Raw genomic sequence first — 25,199 nt, 5'->3', positions numbered from 1 at the left:
TATGGGTCGAGCGCCGGGGCCGGAGTCGGGGTCGGGGTTGGGGCCGGGGCCGTGGGTGAGCGTCGAGGCCAGAGCCGGGTTCGGTGCCGGGGCCGGAGCCGGTGCCGGGGACGGGGTCGGAGTTGGGGGCGAGCGCAGGGCGCGGCGAGGGCAGGGCTCCGGCGGCGCGACGGGGGAAGAGAGAGTGTGGGGATTTGGGGGAAAAGAGGCGGGACGAAGAGAGGAGTGGGGATTTTGGGGGTTAAGTGGGAACAGTAGTAGCGCGTTTAAGAGAAATGCGCTATAGCTACTACAGGTAGCTATAGTGGTTTTAGTAGAAACCGCTACTGCTATCTTGACTAGATGTAGCACTTTTCTCACAAAAGCGCTGCTGCTATAACCAGTACCTATATAGCAGTTTTCCTGTTTTTTCCTTTTATTTTCTTTTGCTTTATTTTCTCTCACTTTTCTTTTCCTTTTTTCTGAGAGTAGTGAACGAAGGGAAGGCGATATATATTGCATCATTTAACGGTTAAGTATGTATACAAAATAGGAACATATATATTACATCATTGGACACATGCATAAGAATGGCTAAGTAGGTATACAAAATAGGAACATATATATTACATCATTTGACTGATAACATACGGTTCGTCAGTGTTGACGTTTTCATTTTTGAGTAAGCTTGTTTCCCTTTTTGTTCGTTGAAGAATAATTGAGCCCCTCATTGTGACTTTGCCTTTTCCATGGAGTATGATTTTTCTTTGGTAATGTAGTATTGATTTTTCTTTTGACTTATACTTCATCATCATCGTCATCTTCCCTGATTGGGTTGCCGTACTGATCGTAGTCTTCCTCGTTGGCGACTCCATCCATTCCAATGATGTTCCTTTTGCCTCTCCTCACGACAACACGGTTGGGATTGCGCGGGTCGGTTATGAAGAAGCATTGTGTCACGTGCTTAGCATGTACCCATGGCTCGTTTTTTGCAATACGTTCACGGTAGCGCTCTTGGCGTCGGGTATAGTAATGGTAGTGAAATTCTGGTTTTATCTTTCGACATTCTTAGCCCATCTGACACGGAACATTGTCATGTTGTGCAGTCCAGAGTAGTCAAGCTCCCAGATCTCCTCGACCCTTCCATAAAATCTTTCAGTTGCGCCGTTGTCACTGCCAGTCATGCATTCCATCGTCACCCCTGAGTTCTGATCATCACTATCCATATCTTTGGCCTCCGTGTAGAACGTGTATCCATTGATATCGTATGCCTGACAGGTTACAAGGTTGGGCGAGGGGCCATGTTGTAAGGCATATATGAGCTATGCTTCCTTAGAGCCCTCCTCCGGGGGATTAGCAATAATATGCTCTTTGAACCAAGGCAGGAAAGTGGAGTTGTGCTCTCTAGTAACTTCGGTGTTTGTCCTGCATACCCCCGGGTCACGATACTTCTTTGCGATAATTTCTTTGTGCAGTGCCACAAAAGGATCTACCTCATCTATGTGTCGTAGCACTACAAAGTTTGATCTATCAAAGTTGTTGTGTGGATCTAAGTATGCCACGTGTAGTTCCCTATGACCGTTGCAGTGACCTTCTCCTTCGAGCCTCCCATCGTGCTTGTTAACGGGCAAACCAACACTAACACCAGGCGGCATCTGCGCCATATAGAAACTTCTTGCAGCAAGAGATGCACTCTTGTGTTAGATAGCCCTGGACGATGCTTCCATCCGAATGGGACATGTTACAAATGAATCCTTTGATGATCCCATTCATCCTCTCAAACAGCATCATGTTGTGCAGGAATGACGGCCCCAGGTCTATTATGTCGTCCACAATATGGACACATAGATGCACCATCACATCAAAGAACACGGGCGGGAAGTACATCTCAAGCTCATTCAGTATCACAATGATCTCTTCCTATAGCCTTCGGAGTTGCTTCACACTGATCGACTTTCGAGAGATGACGTCGAAAAAGTTGCAGAGACCAATAAGTGTGTCACGGACGTGCTTGTCCATTATTTCTCTAAGGGCAACAGGTAGTATCTGTGTCATCATCACATGACAGTCATGGGACTTCATCCCGCTGAACCTTTTCTTGTCCGTGCCTATATATCTGCATATCTTGCCATAGTAACTGGAACTAACTTTGACTCCGGTAAGGCACTTAAAGAATTGATCGATCTCATCCCGACTTAAGGTGAAGCAAGAAGGGGGGCAATAATCCTCTTTCTTTATTTTCTTGCCCTTCTTCTCCCACGCATCTGTCTCCGTCTCTGTCTCGTCTAACTTTTTACAGGGCGACATGTGCAGATCTTCCCTGATATTCAAATCTTGCAAGTCTTTTCTTGCCTTCGGCCCATCCTTGGTCTTATCCGGCATGTTCATCAGTGTCGCGAGCAAGCTCTCAAGGACATTCTTACAGGTATGCATTTGATCAAGACAATGAGGTGTATCGAGTTTGTGCCAATACTCCAAATCCCAGAACATAGACCTCATCTTCCATACCTTCAGCAGTGGCTCCGGCGCCTTTTTCATCGTCTTTCCCGGCGCGGGGCACTCCTTCCGGTTTCTCAATAGCTCATCGATTTCGGTGCCGCTCCACTTACGTGGAGGTCCTCGATGTTCAGCATGACCATTGAATAGATCTCCACGGTTTCTCCATGGGTCGTCCTATTCGAGCCATCTTCGATGCCCCATGTACACAATTTTCCCATACCCGCCATCTTTCCTTGACGTTAGCTGCTGAGATGTCGTATCATCCATGCACCACGTGCATCCGCAATATCCATGGCACACCTTTCCTACAACATATCCGTAACCGAGATAGTCGTGCACTATTGTGATCAGCGCGGCTCTCGTGTAGAAGTACTCGCCTTTCTGGCATCCCATGTCTTGGCTGGTGTTTTCCATAACATGTCTAACTCCTCTTGAAGTAGCCTTAGATACAAATTAATATTATTTCCTTGTTGTTTCGGCCCTTGAATCAACATGATCATGTGAATGTACTTCGACTTCATGCACAACTAGGGGGGAGGTTGTACATCCATGCAAACATGGGCCATGTGCTATGGTTGGTGTTCTGGTTGCCAAACGGATTCATGCCATTTGTACATGCACCGAGCATGATGTTCCATGCATCACATTCGAAATACCGTTAGAAGTTGTTCAAAGCTCTCCACTGGCTTCCATCCTTGACGTGTCTCAGCTTCGTATAATCTCCATCATCGGGCTTCTTCCTCTCCACGTGCCAGTGCATTAGCTTTGCTTCCTTGGGATCTATGAAATACTGCTAGAGATGGGGAGTGATCGGTAAGTACCATACAACTTTTTGGGGACATTTCTTCCCGATCTTCTTGTATCGAGAAGCATTGCACAGCGGACAGCTTGTTTCTTTCATGTGCTCCTTGCGATAAATTATGCAATCGTTGATGCATGCATGGTATCTAATGTGCAGCAAATCAAGAGGGCACACGATCTTCTTGGCCTCATCAACACTAGTAGGACATAGATTCCCCGCGGGAAGAACATCCTTTAGGTACTTGAGATGCTCATCGAGGCTAGTGTCGGTCCATTTGTTTTTAGCCTTCGTGTTCAGGAGTTGGAGCCTGAAACTCAAGCGGGTCACCTCAGGATTGCAACCATCATACAATGGAGTGTTCGAGTCTACCACCAGTTGCTCTAGCTTAGCCTCCTCTCTAGAAGCAGCTCTCTTAGTACTGGTCTCCTTGAGAACTAGTTCTTGAACATGAGGGTCCCGCATGACTGAACTTAGTATCGATGAACTCTGCTGCGTGGAGTCCACATTCTCTCCGCATCCATGTCCGGCCCCTTCTCCTCTCCCATGTTTGGCCCCTTCTCCGCTGCCATGTCCGGCCTCTTCCCCGCCGCCATTATCGATCATCTCTTCGTCTTGCCCCGTGTCATCATTGCCTGCCCTGTCGGCGTCGTCAACATCATCATCCTCATATTCAATTATCCACTGAGTATAGCCATCCATTAAACCAGCCATGAGCAGACGCGCTTCGACACGACCATCGTCATAGGGTCGAGCCAAACTATTCCTTTGCATTTTCGACACGGACATAAAACCTCTGTCCGGTTATTTTTTTCATGTCCTGCACCGCCGACCGCAACCACCTGTCCACCATTGTTCCACTGACCATCATGAACGTCTGCACGGTAATAATAAACAAATTGATTATAAAAATGCGTGCATGCATCAAAGTCATACAAAAATTTGGCATGACCTTCCCTAAAAATAAGACATATAGATCTAGAGTTTGCCCGGAATTCTCCGAAACAGAAATAAATCGACATTTAAGCAAAACATAGGCAACTCAAAAGCACAATTTGGCGTAAACTCATGCCACACACACAATTTTCATCATATCGCCCAATTATCATATCACACACACATAAACATATTTCCATTTTGCAAAAGCATGAAATTTTAATCACCTCTATCTCGAGATCGAGCACACGGTGGAGATGATGATGTAGGGAGATCAAAAGTGCACAAAGCTCTTGTTGACAAAGATAGATCTAGTTAGGGGGCAAAAAGGTCACTTAAGTAAATGCTACATCTACCTAGCTAGCTAATTTGGGAGGAGACAACTTCAACTAGTGGAGGGGGAAGGAAAAAGAGAAAGGAGATGCATTAATGGAGGTGGTGTAGTTAGCTAGGAGTAATGAAGAGAGAGAAAGGTAGGTAGAAGAGGGAGAGAAATGGGGGAAGAAGTATTGAAGAAGAAGAAGAAGAGTGAGAGAGGGGGGATGTGGGAGCTGGGGGAAAGGGATGAGAGGAGATGGGGGACGGGAGGACGAGTGGGAAAAGGTGGTGGTGTGTTGCGTCTTAGCAGTGGCGCGGGAGGAAAAACACGCTTCTGATAAGAGCGTAGCAGTAGCATGCTTTTCCCACACGCGCTACTGCTAAGAGGGGCAAACGTGTGGCCAATTTCAAAATTAGCAGCAGCAACCTGAGTAAAAAAGCGCGCTACTACTATTGCGTTAGCACTATCACGTGCCGTGACACCGTGTTGCTGCTAAACTTAGGTTGGTGGGTACTGTCGGTCGATATTTGTAGCAGCACGGTTTAGCCAGCACGCGCTACTGCTAAATTTGTATCAGTAGCGAGTTTTGTTTACCCGCGCTACTGCTAATTAGCACTAGTGCTTACTTTTGTGTCGCGTTGCTGCTAAGATTCTGTGTATAAGGTTTTCCCTAGTAGTGTCATAGTGAAGGAGTTCCTGACGCAGCGCCTGACACCGCTCCAATCGCACTTGAAGCCCCTGTGGGAGTACCAGGGCATTACTGATGATGCAAGGCTGCGCACCCCACCAGCCTGATGTGCAGAGAGCTTGAGGCGGCCTATGTTGCCCTGTGTCACGCCCAATATGCGACCCTATCCTAAAGGAACTCGAAGGTCCCACCTAGGATAGAAGCGCATATTAGAGACACTTTTGCAAGGTGGATATCATTACATCATACCATTACATAATAGTTGGGGATACATACAAGAGGCATACAACGCCACAAGAATACAACATCATCATACATAAGAGCAACATCAGACTACATATGAAACACAAACAGAAACTCAAGCGACATCCACCCTACTAGCCCAGGCTGCCGACCTGGAACCTAACCCCTGAAAGAAGAAGAAGCAGAATAAGAACTTCAAAACAAGTAAACATCGCTCTCGCATCATGATCATCGCATAATTTGTACCTGCAACTGTTGTTGTAGTAATCTGTGAGCCACGAGGACTCAGCAATCCCATTACCATGGGTATTAAGACTAGCAAAGCTTAATGGGTATGGAATGGATAAGTGGTGAGGTTGAAGCAGCGACTAAGCATGATATGGTGCCTAACTTACGAATACAAGAATAAGATGAGAAGCTACGCAAATGTTCGCAAACTAGTAATGATCAAGAAGTGATCCTGAACTACTTACGTCCAAACATAACCCAAACCGTGTTCACTTCCCGGACTCCTCCGAGAAGAGACCATCACGGCTACACACGCGGTTGATGCGTTTTAATTAAGTCATGTGTCAAGTTCTCTACAACCGGATATTAACAAATTCCCATCTGCCACATAACCGCGGGCATGGCTCTTAAAAGTTTATACCCTGCAGGGGTGTCCCAACTTAGCCCATCACAAGCTCTCACGATTAGCGAAGGATATTCCTTCTCCCGGAAAGACCCGATCTATCTCGGAATCCCTGTTACAAGACATTTCGGCAATGGTAAAACAAGACAAGCAAGACCGCTCGGATGTGCCGACAAATCCCGATAGGAGCTGCACATATCTCGTTCTCAGGGCACACCGGATGAACACTACGTACAGCTAAAACCATCCCTCAAGTTTCCCTGAGGTGGCGCTCCAAGTGGCACTAGTTCGGACCAACACTTAGAGAAGCACTGGCCCGACGGGGGGGGGGGGGAGTTAAATAAAGATGACCCTCAGATTTAAAACTCCCAAGGGAAAGTTAATAGGTTGTTAGGTAAATGTAAAACCAAGGTTGGGCCTTGCTGGAGGAGTTTTATTCAAAGCAAACTGTCAAGGGGTTCCCATAAACCCGACCGTGTAAGGAATGCAAAGGAACATAACACCGGTATGACGGAAACTAAGGCAGCAAGAGTGGAACAAAACACCAGGCATAAGGCCGAGCCTTCCACCCTTTACCAAGTATATAGATGCATTAATTAGGATAAGAGATATTGTGATATCCCAACATAAGCATGTTCCAACATGGAGCAATCTTCAACTTCACCTGCAAGTAACAATGCTGTAAGAGGGGTTGAGCAAAAGTGGTAACATAGCTAAACAACAGTTTGCTAGGAAGGGTGAAAAGGTTAGAGGTTGACATGGCAATTTCGAGGCTTGAAAAACAAGTGATAGGTAGTGCGGCATAGCGATAGAACGAAGCAACTAGCCTAGCAATGATAGTAGTGAGATCCAGGGTAAAGGTCATCTTGCCTGAAATCCCACTAGGAAGAAGAACGAGTCCGTGAAGAAGACGAACGGACAAAGACGAACCAAGCTTAGTCGAACGAATCCTCACGGTCGCAACGAAATAGGAACTATCGAGAAGAAGCACAACCGGAAAGAAGCAAACAACATGGTAAACACACAACACATAAACAAGACATGATGCATGACAAGGCTACATGATGCTACTCGTGGCAAGATATGATGCATATAGGAACAACACATCAAAGCAATTTTAAATGAGACCGGAAACAACATATAACAAATCTGGTAAGTCCTCATATGCAAATTTCGAAATTAGTCCACATCTGAATAAGCCTTATGTCCAAGTTTTTAACAGCAAGTTAAGATGCACCATGATGATCTACACGAGATTCTAGTCAAGTTACATATAAAGTTCATTTGATTCGGAGCTACGGCCTAAGAGATATGAGCAAAACAAGTCAAACATGGCATTGATGCAAAATACATTCAAATATGAAGCAAACACTCTCAAAACATGGATGCAACATGATAAGATCAGACTACATGAAAAATCAAGCAAGTTTCATATAGAGCATGCTCAAAATGGAGCAACGGTGCAACACATACACTCCAAACAAGATATAACAACAATCTGCCCAAAACAGCAAGTAGGCACTTTGCAAACATCAAAACAACATGCTACAGGAATCATATGAGCACAAACTTGACATGCACTTCATGTACAGATAACATACTTCAAATATCATTAAGGTTTAGGTTCATAGGCATCAAGATTAAACCAATATGATCAATGCAAAATGCAACTTTGTAACACAGGAGCATATACATGAGCAGAGTTAATATGATGGCACCTTGAGAGCAAGAAAGAGACAAGCTACGGCAAGTAAACATAGCAACCAAGGGCATGGCATCAAACTACACATAACAAACAGCAAATAACATCATGGGATCATGTAAATATAACTCATGGAACCTGATTAGTGGGGGTATAGCTATCCTCTAGCATGCAGACGATACTGTCATTTGCTTTGAGCATGACAAAGAAGTTTTGGTCAACCTTAAGCTCCTACTCTATATCTTTGAACTCATGTCGGGGCTTAAAATAAATTTCCTGAAGAGTGAAATCTTGTGTGTAGGGGGGAATGATCACACATTAGGTTTCTACTCTGAACTATTCAATTGCCAGATTGGGTACTTCCCTATGAAATACTTAGGGGTGCCGGTGAGCTATTCCACTCTCCCTGCTTTGGACTGGAGTTTTGTTGATGATAAGTTCCATAGATGTTGTGAATCCTGGATTGGTAATGTGGCGTCTTCAGGGGGATGGCTGAGCCTACTCAATTCCTCCCGTACTAGTATCATCTTTTTTTACATGTCTATGTTTATGCTTCCTAAGAAGGTTATTGACAAACTAGACAAGCATATGAAAAAATTCTTCTGGCAAGGGACTTATGGTCGTAGAAGATATCACTTGGTCAAGTGGTCAAGAATCTGTAGATCTAGGAATAAAGGAGGATTAGGAGTTAAAGATCTACATAGAGACAATATCAGTATACTCACCAAGTGGTGGTGGAAACTGGAAACTCAACAATGCCTTTGTCAGGATGTGATCCATGCTAAATATTTCAGAAATGATACGATATCCTCGGTTAAAAGAAAATTTGGGGATTACCCCATTTGGAAAGCTATTATGAAAGTGAAGGATGTGTATTTGGCAGGAAGAAAAGTGATTTTGAATTATGGTAATGTTGCCAAAGTTTGGAACGACCCTATCAGGGGTGATACTCCTTTGCGGGATCAATTTCCTACCTTATACAACATTTGCAACTATCAGGAGACCACTGTTGCTAAGTTTAGAAACTTCGAGGGCAACGATCTCTTTAGAAGAAACCTACATCCTCCCCTTACGGATCAGTGGAATGATCTCGTTAAGGTGGCAAACTCCTGGCATTTATCTGATGAACCTGGTCAGATTAGCTAGGCTTTGGGCAAAAAAAGCAAATTCTCAACCAAATCAGTCCACTTATTTGGAAGGACACTTGGCTGGGTGTGATTACAGGTGGATCTGGAAAGCTAAGATTCCCCTTAAGATTCAAATATTTATCTGGGAATTGTTTCAAGATGCGATTTTGACTCGAGAAGTCATGAAGAGAAGGAATTGGGCAGGCAATCCTAGATGTTCATTCTGCAGAGATGTTGAAATTTTGCAACATCTTTTTTCACTTGTCCTATTGCTCGGGTAGTTTGGAGGACGGTTGGGTGTGTTTGGGCACATCTCTGTGCCCGAACAACATCTGGCAGTATTTTTCCTGGTGTTACATATTCCTTCTTGATGGGGCCATGTTTTATACCTTTGGTTTGGCAGCCGTATGCTGGGCTATCTGGAACTGTCGCAACCAGGCTACTTTTGAACGAAAACTACTTAAAACCCAATTTAATGTGGTGTATGATGCTTGTGATTTTTTGACATACTGGGCAGGTTAGATGGCTGGTGATGATCGGGAGGCCATGGAGCATGGAGCCAAGATGCTCAGGTCAAACGCTTAAACAATGATGAGAATCTGTGCGACTCCAACCAAAGCAACGATGGATTGATGCTTCTCTTTGACGCTGCGATCTTACTTTTGGCAGGATAGTTGTCCCACTCCTGCGCGAGTGTTCTTCCTGCTCATTTGTGAGCCTTGGGGTTTGTGAACTGTTGTTGGCTTCCTTTGGAGTTTCAGCCTTTCTGTTTAGGTGCTAGTGGTTAGCGTGATCATTAGTGTCACTGGGTTTTCGCCCCACAATGGGCTGCTCGATGACGAGTGCCCATGGTGGGTTTCCCAGTGATGCTTTGGACTCACCTTTTCCCTTTTCTAGTTTCTTTGATCCTGTTCGATGTTGGGTCTATGGTCACCAAACTATGTGTATTCCGTTATGAATATAATGGAAAGGGGTTAAAGCCCGGTTCAAAAAAAATATAACTCATGGATTAGTAGGAACCAACAAGACAAGATTGAATGTTGGAACAGTTTCAGCAAGTGTAAAACAGCAACATTCTGATAGCATGTTTGCAAGCATGGAACAGAGGCATATAACATTGAAAATTATCAAACATGGAATGTGAAGAGAGTACTCATAGCATACTCCAAAACATGTAATTGGAGCATCTCCAAAAGAGGCATGGTTCAATCAATAACAAGGCATCATGGAGTTAACAGAAAACTGGAACAACATATAGGCATGCTCAGGGCAATGAAAACATATGCTACAGGACATACATATGGCATAAAAAGGCATGGAATGATAGAGCATAACATGGAAATAAAAACATGTCAACTAAGCATCTACAGATTATGCGTGGATTAACTGGTAGCATCAAGCAAACATGGCAACATGATATGACAGATTCAAAAATTTCAGAACATCAACAGCTAGTATCCCACTTCACAAGCTTGATGCACTGACTACAGGGCATATCAAAATACATGGATTGCACTCCTGTAAAGATGGCATAATTATGCTCCTAAAACCTGTAGACATCATGCTCAAAAGAATATCACACGAAAATATATAAAAATGACAAATAGGCAAGTTACAGCAGTTTTCAGCAGTTAACAGCAACATGCACTTTTGGAATAGAGATAAAGATATCTATGTGCACCCTAAAATGTATGCAAAGCACACCAACATGTAGAGCATGAAGAACAGGACATGTGCATATCAAGACCATCATCATAGGATCAACACATACAAAGTTACACCACTCACAAGATGCATACATGACGTTAACAATCAGCAGATTCCAGCAGTTTATATCACTTAGCAGTTTTGCAACGAAGATTAAGGCATCAATATGAACAGGAACGTGAACGAAAATGCAACTATCATGTAGAGAATCAAGAGATGAACATTTTGACATATCATGCACGCAAAACAGAGTAGTATGCATGAAGATATGACATGGCAAAGATAGCATCAAAATGTTAGGAATTCGGGGACAGTGAAATTACCTAGCACGAAAACGGGACCGCGCTGTACCGGGATGGAGGGATCCGGGGAGAGCCGACATTTGGATCACGGGACGGGTGGATCTAGTCCACCCGCCGGATCGGGCAAAGCTCCGGCGAGCTCCTGCTCCAGCCAGCGCGGAGGAGGACGGCGAGGGGCGGCGAGCTCGGGACGGGCCGCATGCTGCGGGGCGGCGGTGAGCTCGAGGGGTGGCAGCATGGTGCGAGGCGGCATGGGGGTGAGCGGTCGCGTGAGGCATCTAAGTGCGACGGTTGGGCGGCGGGGTAGGGAGGCCACCTGGCAGTGCGCGCGGACCAGGGCGCGGCCCAGATCGGGCTCGGGCCGGGCCACACCTGGGTTCCTCGAGCCCGGCGGCGGGGAGCGGGGCAGGGAGGCCACCTGGCGGTGCGGGAGTGGAGGAGAGAGGCGGCAAACAAGTCCGTCGGCGGGGGCGGACACGTCCTGCGGCAGGAGGAGGAAGAAAGCTTGGTTTAGGGGTGGTTTTGCCCGAAATTTCAGGGGAGAAGGAGTTTATATAGGTAGAGGGAGCTAGGAGAGTCCAAATGAGGTGCTGTTTTCGCCCAGACGATCGTGATCCAACGATGGAGAGCATGGGAGAGGTTTGGATGGGTTATTGGGATATTGTGAAGGGGTGCTAGGCTGCAAAGAGAGAGGGGTTTCGGTTAACTCGGTTAACCATTGGGGCATCAAACGATCTCCAAATGGAACGCAATTTGACAGGCGGTCTACCAGTGATATACCAAGGCCACTCGACAAATCTCGGCCCATTCCGAGAATGTTTCCCCCCACTCACGAAACTAGCCGTGGATGCATGCGAGTGTGTCTGTGCTCAGAACGGACAATGGAGAGAACTGGGGGAACCCGAACAGACGCAAGTTTTGAAAAACATGTAGATGATGACATGGAAAAGTGCAACACGCAAGCAAATGACATGGCAACGACGGCGAATAGCCTGAAGACACCTGGTGCATCAGATTCGAGTTGTTACACCCTGTTAGGTGGCATCCCAGCAAACATACCCGAGGCATATGCCCCGTTGTACCGCCATGACGATTGGGAGGCTATGGTGGCCACCATGCCCGCCGTCAGCCACAAGGAGCTTGACCCGCCCGTCGACCCCGATTCCCTCATGAAGGAGACCAAGGACGATGGCTGACGGGGGCGCCCCCTCCATCACAGTGCGAGCCTCTCCGCGCTCTCGAGGATGACGATGCTGAGGACCCTCTAGTCGTGATCTTCCCGCACTCCACCAGGGTCCTCAGGCGGTAAGGGCCTACTCCCCGTACCACGCGAGCATCTGGCCGGGTGGTCTCGAGAAAAGGTACGGCTACGGCCCCTCTGGAGGGCTCCGCATGCTCCAGCGCGGCGGTCAGGAAGTTGGTACCGACCCCATCCGAGTCGCCGCCGAAGGATGGGGTGGCCACTATTGGGGCGGATGCGGCTCCACTGACCAAAAAACCTCGGGGCGACCCCCTCACCTCTCCAGGCGGCAGCGCCATGATAGGGCCTATCGAGGGGCACCTCGTCTGCCCCCTAGATGCGGCCAAGGCCACACCGAAGGAGAGCGGGGGCGTACCGACCTTCATCGAGAAGGTGAAGAAGAGGAAGTGGGTCACGCCTGAGAACTAAGTAACCTACCTTGCTTTTGGTCAAGCATAGATTGCGCATGTGCTCATAGCACTTCCCCTCTTGATGGTTAGGAGTGGCGACATGACGAAGAAGAAGAAGGCGAGTACCGAACGGAAGGAGCCCCTATCCTGAGGGTGCCCTCAGCCTCCGGTTCCGGCCGCGGCGGGTGCGGAAGTGCGTCACACCAACCCAGCACAACCCATGAGCTCTCAGGCAGCATCGCACCCGAGCACACGGGCGCACTTCCTGCCCCTGGCCTCCTGCCGACGCCGCTTGTGAGACCGACCGCTGAGCCTTCATGACGTGGCTCTCCTTGCCGCGATCGTGGCAACCCCGATGCCGGTGGAGGGGGCGACTCCTCACCCTCTCCAGTGGAATCCGCCTCTGAGTGTGCAGCGATGCCGCTTCAGGCACAACCATTCCCCATGGGCCAGCAGGCTGTGAAGTCTTCAGCCCTCGTCATTCCTGAGTATTGCCTGGAGCAGCTGGTGCCCCAAGTCGACCACCCCACCATTTCCTTGGCTGCAGAGCCAACCGCACGTGCCAGCACTGCCTCCTTGTCAGGCCCTCATGCTTGCAAACTGTGCCCCCCTGATCAGGCCATGGGCGTTGGCTGAAGCCTACACCGCGCTTGTCTGGTTCTGGGCTGACCGCCAAAACATCGATAGGTGCCTTGTGAGGGAGCATCTAGGGCTTGTCTCGGGGTGGCTCCAGGTCGACACAACCACCAGGACGGCCAGGGGTCGGGCCAAAGCCGCCACCACAGAGAGCAGGAAGAAGGCCACTGAAGCCGAGGTGGCTCGTGATGCGCTGCTGGCCGAGGCAGCGTCTGCCATGAAGAGCTGCAGCGAGGCAGAGGCCGATTTGAAGGCCCTTCAGGAGGAGCAAGCCGTGCACGCACATCAGCTTCAACATCGGGAGGGGGACCTCAAGGCTCGCGAGACGAAGCTCGCCGATGGAGATTCCTTGTTGTCCAAGGTGGCTGTCGATCAAGCTGAGGAGCGCGAGTGTCTGACCAAGCTGAAGGAGGAGGTAGTCGAAGCCCAGAGGTCCCATGCTAAGCACGCCTCCAAGGTGATGGCCCGGCTGGATGCCAGCGAGAAGAATCTTGTCGCTGCCAAAAGAAAGGCAGATGCGGAGCGTGACGCCTTCCCCTCCCTCGATCTCAGGGCTCGCCAGGGGCTGCAGTCGATATGCGGGGGGCTTCAAGGATCCGCTCATGCCCCCCGAGGGCGGCTACACAGGGCTCTCCTCCAGGATTGTCAAGGAGCTCTAATGCGTTGCCGCCAAGGTGGACTCCATCCTAGAAGACGGGTGCAACTCCCTCTTCTCCGCGGCGGCGACGCGCGTCTTCAACCACCTCTACATCCAAGATCCCGGCTTCAAGTTCGACACGGTGGTTTGCCCAGTTGCTACTGAGACACATGACGCCACTGCGATGGGCATGGAGGGCCATGTGGATGCGCTGCTAAAGAAGTTCACCTGCCTCCCTGGTGCGAGCCCCCGATAGTGGAGGTAAGTAGCGGCGATAACGGTGGTGAGAGTGATGTTAATGATGAGCTCGCCGTGACTGGGACAAGCGGTGGCGACGGCCATGGCGATGATGACCCCTCCTCCTAGATTTTACCCTGCAACACTTATCATGCCTCGTGAAGTCGTAAGACTTTGTTTGAATTTGCAAAACATTTGGTGCCTGTAATAACTATTTGAAATCTTGATTTCCTTTTCGTGCTCGGTTTCCTTCTTGTTTTCCTTTCTGGTCTACTTCGGCAGGGCGAAGCCCCGCGCATACTGTCGGTGTCAAAACCGGCGGATCTCGGGTAGGGGGTCCCGAACTATGCGTCTAGGCGGATGGTAACAGGACACAAGGGACACGGTGTTTTTACCCAGGTTCGGGCCCTCTCGATGGAGGTAAAACCCTACTCCTGCTTGATTAATATTGATGATATGGGTAGTACAAGAGTAGATCTACCACGAGATCGGAGTGGCTAAACCCTAGAATCTAGCCTATGGTATGATTGTTGTTCGTCCTACGGACTAAAACTCTCCGGTTTATATAAACAACAGAGAGGGCTAGGGTTACACAGAGTCGGTTACAATGGAAGGAGATCTTCATATCGTATCGCCAAGCTTGCCTTCCACGCCAAGGAAATTCCCATCCAGACATGGGACGGTGTCTTCAATCTTGTATCTTCATAGTCCGGGAGTCCGGACAAAGGTCTTAGTCCGGCCATCCGGACACCCCCTAATCTAGGCCTCCCTCAGTATCCCCTGAACCAGGCTTCAATGATGACGAGTCCGGCGCGCAAGTTGCCTTCGGCATTGCAAGGCGGGTTCCTCCTCCAAATATTTCATAGAAGATGTTGAACACCAGGGTAGTGTCTGGCTCTGAAAAATAAGTTCCACGTTCTACCGTAGAGAGAATAACATTTGTATCAATTGGATCTGCTGACTTATGCCGCGGTGTGACATCATGCCACGTCCCGGCTTTTATTCATTTTATTGTTCCACCTCGGTGCGTTTAGCGAGGTGGTTTCCTTGGCACGTCTTGTCAAAGCAGAGGTCATGTCCCCTTATTCCGGGATTCTCATCAATACGGGTGTGGGTAACCCAACCGTGACTCAGGTATGACTCCCTAATTTAAAGCGAGTCTCAAACGGTTACAGGGAGGGCTCTTGGTATTCACCTCCTTTATAAAGGAACCAAGGCCCGGCCACCTTGTTCTTGAACCAATCAAATCCGCCCCTCGCTTCGAGTTCCAACACCCAAAGCTCTAGTTTTAGGCGCTTCGGACCTTCGAAGATGTCCGGCTCCGACCCTCAAGGCCGGTGGATGCCTTCCTCCATTACGGAAGAAGATGTGCGAAAGTTAAGAGATGCCAGGTATCTAACCGGCGAAATCTCGCATAGACTGCCTACTCAAGGGCAAGCTATTCCCGCCCCCAGCCTGGTGAAAGCGTGGTGTTCGCATCTCATTTCCTTCAGGGACTAGGCTTCCCGATCGATCCCTTTGTGAGGGGGCTTATGTTTTACTACGGGCTGTAGTTCCACGACTAGCTTCGGAGTCCATCCTCCAGATCTCATCATTCATTGTCATGTGCGAGGCTTTCCTCCATATCACCCCTCACTTCGGATTGTGGCTAAAAACCTTCAAAGTGGAACCGAAAGTGGTCGAGGGGCAGCACGCTGAGTGCGGAGGAGCTATAATAAGCAAGATGGATGACGCTCCATGGCCTGAAGGCTCTTTTCAAGAGGAGCTCGGCTTATGGCAACGGGACTGGTTTTACATCACAGCCCCTAGAGGCACCACATGGGTGGCACCGCCTACTTTTCGCTCGGGTCCCCCACCACAGCTGGCATCATGGGTTAATGAAGGACTTATCTGGGGTCCGCCAAAAGACGTGCCCTTGCTGCAGGGCCGTATTCGAGATCTCCTAGAAAGAGATATCAATCTGACCGTGGTGGCGCAAGTCATGGTGATTCGCCGCACACTGCCCTGCAAACGTCAACCTCTCTGCCTGTGGGAGTTCAATCCTGAGGGACCACGGGCCTACAACACTTCACGGGAATGACACCCCTGGAGATGTACAAATTGTTCTTCGGATCACAAGCAAGGTGTCCGGATTTGTCCGAGGACGCTGGTCTGAGCTGCAACCACCCGGATGCTAAAGTAAGTAGCCCCGTATTTGCACATACCATCCATATTTTTTTATCAAATCTATCCTTTAGCAGAGTTGCCCTTTGAATAGGAGTGGATAGCGAAGGCAAAGCTTATCAGGTGTCCAGCCCCCCTGCCCGAGACCGTGCTGAATCCCATGCTGACCAGGATGCTGGAGGCCGCGCTGTTGGCGGAAGGTGAAGGGGGGAACCAAGGAGCTACCGCCTCCACGAAGGAGGCTGTTAGGAAGGGAAGAATCGAAAATTCTCCCGACCAGGGAAAGAAAAGGACTGCCTCTGAAGACCCGGAGGTGATAACCTCAAAACTTGGAAAGAAATCTTCGTCAGAGGGTTCGGCACCGGAGAATGCTTCAGCCGAATCACCCCCTAAAGGAGACCCGCTCTCCCTCGAGGCGTAAGTGAAGGGAGGGGTTCCATAATGAATCATATTCATGTTTTATTCCTGAGGAAAATAATCGAAACATTATCTTGCAGTTCGGATCTCAACCCTTCTCAGTAGAGCTCATCTTCATGGGATCTTCGTCCAGAGATGATAGAGAGCGAAACGCCTCCCCTTGTTCCACCGTCTTACGAGGCTGGCAACCCTGAGGTATCGTCCCGGAGGGCTTTTTCAAGTCCGGACCCTGGGAAAGGTCATCAGACTAGTCCGGCACCCTCTTGCGCGCCGGTGGAGGGGCTGAAGGATCTGCTTAGTGGGGCGTCCATCTCAGAAGAACACCGTATGTTGATGGATACGGTGATTGGAAGGATTTCATCCGCGGAAAGCGGATTGTACGAGGCTACCAGGAGTTTACTAGCAGGCTTTGAGGTATGTAAAAAGGTGTATCTTTTGGCAGAGCCGCATATTAAATGTGCCATGTATGAGTAGTAGCCCCTGAGACTCTCTATGTCATCACGAGTGACGGCGCACAGAGGATCATAACCCCAGGTATAATGTGCCGCCTATTCCATGAAGGTGGTGAGTCGTTTGGTGGCTAGCCGGACTGATGAATCTGCCGAACTGAAGCGGCAACTTGACATAGCAGATGCCGACACCGCGCTTGTACATAAGAGGCTACACGAGGCTCAAGGTATGTTCAAAAGACACGCAACAATAGGGGCTTGATGCTCGGGCCTTATATATGTTTTATGTAGATGGTGCTGCTGTCGTGGAGAACCTTGGGGCGGAACTTGCCCGAGCAAAGGAGCAAACAAGGAAGAGTGATGCGGCGGCCGTTAAAACGGTTGAAGAGCTAAATGCCGAACAGGCTGCTCACTGCCAGAGCAAGAAGGAAATGGCCGAGATGGCCATAAAATTGAGGGATGCTACCGACCGCTGTAGATTGCTTGAACAAGAAGATAGGACGGCTCAGAAGGATCTTTAAAAGATCACTGCCGAAGCCAAGGATACTCGCTCTGCCATGAGAGCGATGAAGGAGGAGCTGCGTGAGGCCGGAGATATCACGGCTGGAAAGCCTTATATGCTGCGGATCAAGTTTGGAGACCCCAAGTATGCTCCATTAGACCGGCAGTGGAGTTCGGACAATGCTTATCTGGATTTGGCCGCAAGTGCGGCGGACGCGACTGAACACTTCCGCAGCCGAGGTGACCATGAATTGGAAGAGCTTTTTTGGTCACAGTACCACAATCCAGAACGCCCACTGTCAGTCTCCGACCGCTTAGCCGCCTGGGCGGAGCTGAACAGATTATCCGGACTCGCCATGAAGTATGTTGCGAGTCGTCTGTGGCCGGAGAAGCCGGAGCCAAAGATTTATTTTGGCTTGGTGCAGCAATTTCTTGGTTCGGTGCCGCATGCTGATGCAATGAAGAGGTCGGCGTGCATAGAGGGCGCACAGATGGCTCTTGCCCGTGTCAAGACATACTGGGCAGATATGAAGGCCAGTATTGTTGCGTCCCAAGATTCGGATGAAAGCCGAGTACCTGCCAAGCACTATTTTGAGGAAGTTCTTCCTCGCGCTCGTATAATAGAGTCGCAGTGCTCGAAGGATGTTGTGTTCGACTAGCTTATACTATTTGTAAGACGAATTGTGTTTTTATGAAAAAAGCTTTTTTATACTTGTGCTTGCAAGAATCATGATGCCTCCTGTGCGGCCGTTTAATGTATATATTTGTATATAACCTGAAAGATTGCAGTCGTTGGCTTCAGCCCCCACGCATAGAATGCGGGGGTGTTCGCAAAAAGGTGCCTGTTCACACTTAATCCAACGTCTTGGTCCTATAAAGGAGGTGGTGGCGCGACGAACTAGGCAACCGGACTATAATGCTTTATCACTTTCACTTAGCCATAGGAGTTTGACAGTGGGACTACTGAATGGCCCCTAGGGGCACCGCGCTCGCCCGAATTCGGGGCGCGAGTGCGCTTGACTGGGAAGCGTCCCTTCGTTAATGCGGGGGAATCCTAAAGATTCCGAAAGTCATCGAGTGGTTGACCAGTCTCTCGCTATATCATGACAGTCAGTTTTCGGCTTTCTCTACTGAGGTGCTCACCCGGCCGAACCGGGGCACAATCGCAGTTGTTCTCCTGGTGCCGCGTTAGCCGATATAACGGAACGTAAGGCAGCAAAAGACAGGAGCCGGGCAAACCCAACATTTGACCAAAGACATGATTCGGAGCTGATGCATATAGGGCCAAACTTGCGACGCCGAACACTCCCTAAGGTGTTTGGTCCTTATGAAGACGTGCCGAAATAGAGCCCTTGGTAAAAAAGCCCCTAGTGTGCAGGTATGTGCAAAAAATTCTGGCGTGGCCACATGCCAAGACGCCAGCCTCCTCCTCGGCTATAGAGAAAACAGGGGGATGTTATCGACAAGAGACAGTAAAAAAGGTTTACGCAGGGTCTTAATATGAAAAGAATCTTTGGAACGGGTCCCTGCTGCACGTCTGCACCTGTGTCTCCGTCGTGCCGTATCCTGGACGGGTGTAGCACGATGCTCGTCTGTGAAAGAGAGGAACTTAGTAAAAAATAAGCATGCAAGAAATCTATATCGAAATAAACAAAATATAGTTGGAGCAAGAGTTGGGCTGTATTGTCTCTGGGCGTGAGCACACGGAGCCCCTTGCACGAGGGTATGCGGTAATTTAAGCATATTGATGCCGGACTCGTCGAGGCGTGTCCGGGATAGTAGGGCTGGATTTGTGGGCGGCTGTCTAGGCAACCGCACCCCTGCCCGTACTTTGGGGGTCAATTTATGTTCCCTTGTAATGAGATGATGCCCTTTGGACCGGGCATTTTAAGTGTAAGGGATGCGTAGTGCGGTATTGCGTTAAAGCGGGCGAAAGCTTCACGTCCCAGTAGCGCTTGATAGTGACTTACGAATGGAGCGATGTGGAATGTTAGCTTTTCGCTTCTGAAGTTGTCAGGTGATCTGAACGTGACTTTTAACGTAAGGGAACCCATACTTGGGGTATCCGAACCTAGCATTACTCCTTGAAAGGAAGTGTTGCCGAGGTGGATTGCGACTGGGTTTACCCCGAGTTTGCGGACTGTGTCCTGATATAACAGGTTCAAGTCGCTGCCGCCGTCCATAAGGGCGTTTGTAAATTGGAGTCCGTTAATGATTGGATTTAAGACCAAGGCAGTCCAGCCTGTGTTCTGGTCTCCTCTAGAGTAATCCAGATGGTCAAAGGTGATTGGTTGTAACAACCAGTGGAGTTGCTCCTCCGGGGCTGGCTGTACGGCGCGTGTCGTTGTAGGTGCCGTTCTATCCTTCCCCTTCGTCACATGAAGTAGATTTACTGTCTTGACTTCTTGTGGGAACTTCTTTTGTTCTCCGGTGATCTGCTCGTGGGGTGCATTGTCATCTTCGCTTGGTGTGTTGAGCCCCTTGTGTTCGGCGTTGAGCTTGCCGGACTGCTTAAAGACCCAACAATCTCTGTGGGTATGGTTTGCAGGTCTCCCCGGAGTGCTGTGGATTTGACATATTTTGTCCAAAATTTTGTTGAGGTTGGATAGCTCGTCCCTATCGTCTTTGGGGGGCATCTTTTTCTGATTTTGTCGAGAGCTTTTGAATCCGGCGTTTACTGCCGTGCTCATCGGGCTGTTGTCCTTTATCCGGCGCGGTTCTTTGTTACGGCGCGGCTTCCCGTTCCCATCTCTGAGTTCGGACGTATTCGGGTCACTGGTGCTGCTTCTTGCCAACCAGCTATCCTCTCCTGCACAGAAGCGGGTCATGAGGCTTGTTAACGCGGCCATTGTTCGCGGCTTTTCTTGGCCGAGGTGTCTGGCGAGCCATTCGTCTCGGATGCTATGTTTGAAAGCTGCTAGGGCCTCTGCTTCCGGACAGTCGACTATCTGATTCTTTTTGATAAGGAATGTGTTCCAGAGCTTCCGCGCTGACTCTCCGGGCTGCTGAGTTATATGACTCAAATCATCTGCATCCGGGGGCCGGACATAGGTCCCTTGAAAATTTGCCCGGAAAGCATCCTCAAGCACTGCCCAACTTCCCATGGTGTTTTTGGGAAGGCTTTTAAGCCAATGCCGGGCTGGCCCTTTGAGCGTAAGGGGTAAGTATTTTATGGCGTGGAGGTCATGTCCTCTGGCCATGTGTATGTGGAGGATGTAGTCCTCGATCCAGACTCCAGGGTCTGTTGTTCCGTCGTATGGTTCTATGTTTACTGGCTTGAATCCGGCTGGGAATTCATGATCCAGCACCTCATCGGTAAAACATAGGGGGTGTGCGGCGCCCCTGTATTTAGGCGTGCCGTGATTTTCGGGTATTTTTTGTGTTGCATCACTCATTGGAGCTTGATTTCTTGGCCTATAGATGGATCTGGTAGGGCCAGTTTTCTGATGCGAATTCTTGGATGGATCGCGCGCTATATTGAGTGCGGCGTCCTTTGACGCGTGAGATTGATCGTAGGGTCGTCTATCCGACCTTGTGGCTTCCTTATTTTTTAACTGTGGGGGCTTTATGGCCTCTTCGTCAAATTCCGGTAGTAGTTTCCGCTTCGGATAGCTCTTTGTGTGGCGACTACTGCCGTACTTGTGTGCGGTATTGAGTACTTTGCCCCATCTGATCCTGAGTGCTTCCTCCGCTGTCTTGAGCCTCCGCTTCTGCTTTTTCAGGCTACGTGCAGTGGCCACGAGCCTTTGGTGGAGGTTCTGATGTTCCAGCAATTTATCTGGTGTGAGGTCGTCCGGACTATTATCCTTCCCGGGGATTGGTTGTTCGGATTGTCCGCCCTGCTTGGACGGATGCTCGACAGCATGTTCATCGTCCATTGAGTCAACCTGCTCTATGGCTGGGTTTTTGTTGAGGTGGGGCTTGGCCTTGCGCTTACGCCGCCGCTTTGATTGTTTTTCGGGGGAGCGATCCCTGGCCGCATCCTTTTGGTCCTCGTTGTCGTTTCTGTTGTGTGTGTCCACCATGCAGACATTGTATGATGAGGTGGTTTTCCGGAGCCCTATAGGTGCTGGTTCTTTATCGTCTCCTTTATCGGCGTTCATACCGTCAATATCTTCGGAGTCGAAATCGAGCATGTCGGTTATATCTTCGACAGTGGCTATCAAGTGGGTGGTGGGTGGATTTCAAACTTCGCCGTCCGCATCCCAACCACCCCGACCGTAGTCCGGCCGGGGTTCTTTCAACAAAGAGAGGGACTTTAGCGAATTTAGGATATCGCCAAAGGGCGAGTGCTGAAAGACGTCCGCGGCGGTGAACTCCATGATCGGAGCCCGATCGGTTTCGATCGAAAGGGGTGCAGAATATTCAGAGTCCGGAATGGAGTCCAGCACCTTGGAGTTACCAGCCTTGCAAAGGACATGGCAGGTATTCGGCTCTATCGCCGCAGAGATTGCGGCTCCTGGGGCAGCGTCCAACCGTCCGTCCCTGGCTAGCGCAGTCGGCTCCGAACTAATGGTCGGAGTGAACACCTGAGCGGCGCTCTGGTCGCTCTCCGGCGGCAGAGCTAGATCATGCCCATCGAGACTGTGTGGCGCGCCCAGTCGTGGCCGAAATCCGTCAAAGATCAAGTCCCCGCGGATGTCGGCCGTGTAATTTAAGCTTTCAAACCTGACCTGATGGCCAGGGGCGTAGCATTCGATCTGCTCCAGATGGCCAAACGAGTCGGCCCGCGGTGCGAAGCCGCCGAATACGAAGATCTGTTCGGGGAGAAAGATCTCATCCCGGACCGCGTCGTGATTGACGCGCGAAGAAGCCATCGGGCCTAAAGGCGACGACACAGAGGAGCTCTCAATGAAAGCACCAATGTCGGGGTCAAAACCAGCGGATCTCGGGTAGGGGGTCCCGAACTGTGCGTCTAGGCGGATGGTAACAGGAGACAAGGGACACGATGTTTTTACCCAGGTTCTGGACCTCTTGATGGAGGTAAAACCCTACTCCTGCTTGATTAATATTGATGATATGGGTAGTACAAGAGTAGATCTACCACAAGATCGGAGTGGCTAAACCCTAGAATCTAGCCTATGGTATGATTGTTGTTCGTCCTACGGACTAAAACTCTCCGGTTTATATAGACCCCGGAGAGGGCTAGTGTTACACAGAGTCGGTTACAATGGGAGGAGATCTTCATATCGTATCGCCAAGCTTGCCTTCCACGCCAAGGAAAGTCCCATCCGGACATGGGACGGAGTCTTCAATCTTGTATCTTCATAGTCCGGGAGTCCGGACAAAGGTCTTAGTCCGACCATCTAGACACCCCCTAATCTAGGACTCCCTCACATACCTTGGCCGCCGTTGGTGTGTCCGGATGCCTGGACGAGACCAAGGGGCAAGGGGCTATGTGACTAGTGAGGCCGCCAAGGTGCGATGCTCAGGGGTCCCCCTTGACGTGCGAGCAGCCCTCATGTAGGAAACATGGGCGGCGGCGAGGTTAATCAAGAGCCCTTCGTTCCTTTTCTCGCCAGCTTTTGCCTGGGAGAGACACGAGAAGACTAGGTACTAGGGACCTGGTGAGGTGGCGTGCATCGTGCCTATCCCGAGCGTAGGCACCATGTCCAGCCCCCTTGCGCGTGCTTCCGAGGGGAATGCTGCATGACAGGGCCGTGTGAAGAGCCGAAAGGTCATCCTAAGGTAGGTGCATCCCTTAGGGCGCCCTTAGTTGTTTATCCACCAGCCCGAAGCATGGGGATTCCACTTGGCAAGGGTAGGGAGCTCTGTGTTAGAGTCTCCGGGCGTTTACAACCCTTTTCGTTCGTTCGCGTGACTGGCACGGCAGAATTGGAGGAGTTGTATCTGGGTACTTGTGAGCTAGCGCAGGACTCACGAGGCCCTACCTCAAGGTGGGTTGCGCCTGAATCTTCTGGCGTGGAGCGCACATACAAAACCTGTGTGTTGGGGGCGACCTGCGCCAAATGAACCTCCAGAGGCCATCGCATGAGAAGGCCAAACACCAAGGACCCAAGGATGTGACGTGAACAGGGCCGGCCCGCCAGACAGAGCTCGGTTGCTTGGGTTTATCGATGCTGCAAGGACGCGGACCCGAGCACAAACGTCGTGCCTAGTCTTCTCATGCAACAATCCCAAGGAAGGACAGCTGGTGCGCGGCTCCCATGACAGCGAAGCGCCATACTGCGGTTGTACGAACAGGGCTGCGCGCCTTGACCACCCACTCTTGATTAGCTAATGTGAGGACAAGGCACCAAGGACCCTAGGATGTGACATGCATGGGAGCTGGCCCATGAAATAGATGTCGATCGCTTGGATTTATCAATGCTGCCGGTACGGACCCCAGCACAAATGTTGTGCCAACCCTTAATCATGAGGCGATCGACGATGGGGTTTTGAGGGCGCGGCGACATTCATGGTGACGATGCACTGGGCATGCAAGTTGGAATACTTAGCAAATTCATCAAAGGCGGAGCCAGTTCTGATACATCCGCAAAACGATACAGCCGCAGGGACGAGCCCTGACAGCTTGAGGACAAGGCAGCTCGAGGGGCGCCCTCAATTGAACACACCAAAAGGTCACCTGGCAATGATGCTTCTGAAGCATCGAGGTAGTCGATGAAGCTTGATCCTCATGAGCCTAAGGGCTCCGGAGGCTCAAGAGACCCGCGAGGCACGGGGGGCTCGCGAGGGTCCAGGGCCTCCGGAGTCATCATCGCCTGGCGTCGGGCCTCGCGAGGCGCTGGTGCGTAGCGCCCATGTTCACGAGGCCAAAGGGCATGTGTATGTAGCTGCATGGGTAGCCCCAACTCTGGCTGACGCATGATGGCCAGAAGAGGCCCTGAGATGCATCCCTATTGAGACCCTTGATGTTGATGAAGATGCGCAGCCTGTCTCCCACGTTAGGGGCGGCAGCTACACTGGGTGGTGTGGGTCGACGCTCGCCACACAAGGCATGGGCATCTTGAAGCTCCTCGATCACCTTGGTGATGAATTCTCGTGTTCGTGGCGCCTCGCACCTCACTCCTTGCTTTTGGGGGCACGCATTGCAGCACGCCTCCAAGTGGTGCCTCACACTACAAAAAAGACACATCCGTGACATTTTGGGCCGAACGAAAAAAAAATTGTCATACATATGACACTTCTATGACGATAATTGTGACAAAACCTAGTATCATCATAGATGTGGTGGGCTCCTACTTCTATGACAAAAAATCATGACAGAAAATGGGCTTTTTGTCCTGGGCGTGCCGGAGACGCAGCTGCATGACATTCTTTGGGCCGTCCATGATGGAAAAAACCGTGGTAGAAGCGAGGGGGAGGAAAATTTAGGAGAGTTCTCGGTTACGGCGGGAGGTCGGGGGCTGAGCGAAGCGCGTCTCTCTCGTACACGTATGCGCGTGTGTCGAGGCGTTGGCTCTAACTGAACCCGAGCGAGGCGTTGGGATCCAACTGAACCCGAGTGAGTGCACTGCAGGCTACGCGTTACTGAACCCGAGCGATCGATCGATGGCTGTTGACTGAACCCGATCGAGCGATTCCTTCACTACTGCTGCTAACTGAAGCCGATCGAT

Source organism: Triticum dicoccoides, chromosome 2B (assembly GCF_002162155.2).
Source record: "Triticum dicoccoides isolate Atlit2015 ecotype Zavitan chromosome 2B, WEW_v2.0, whole genome shotgun sequence".
NCBI classification, from domain to species: Eukaryota; Viridiplantae; Streptophyta; class Magnoliopsida; order Poales; family Poaceae; genus Triticum; species Triticum dicoccoides.
This window is presented reverse-complemented; position numbering follows the sequence as displayed.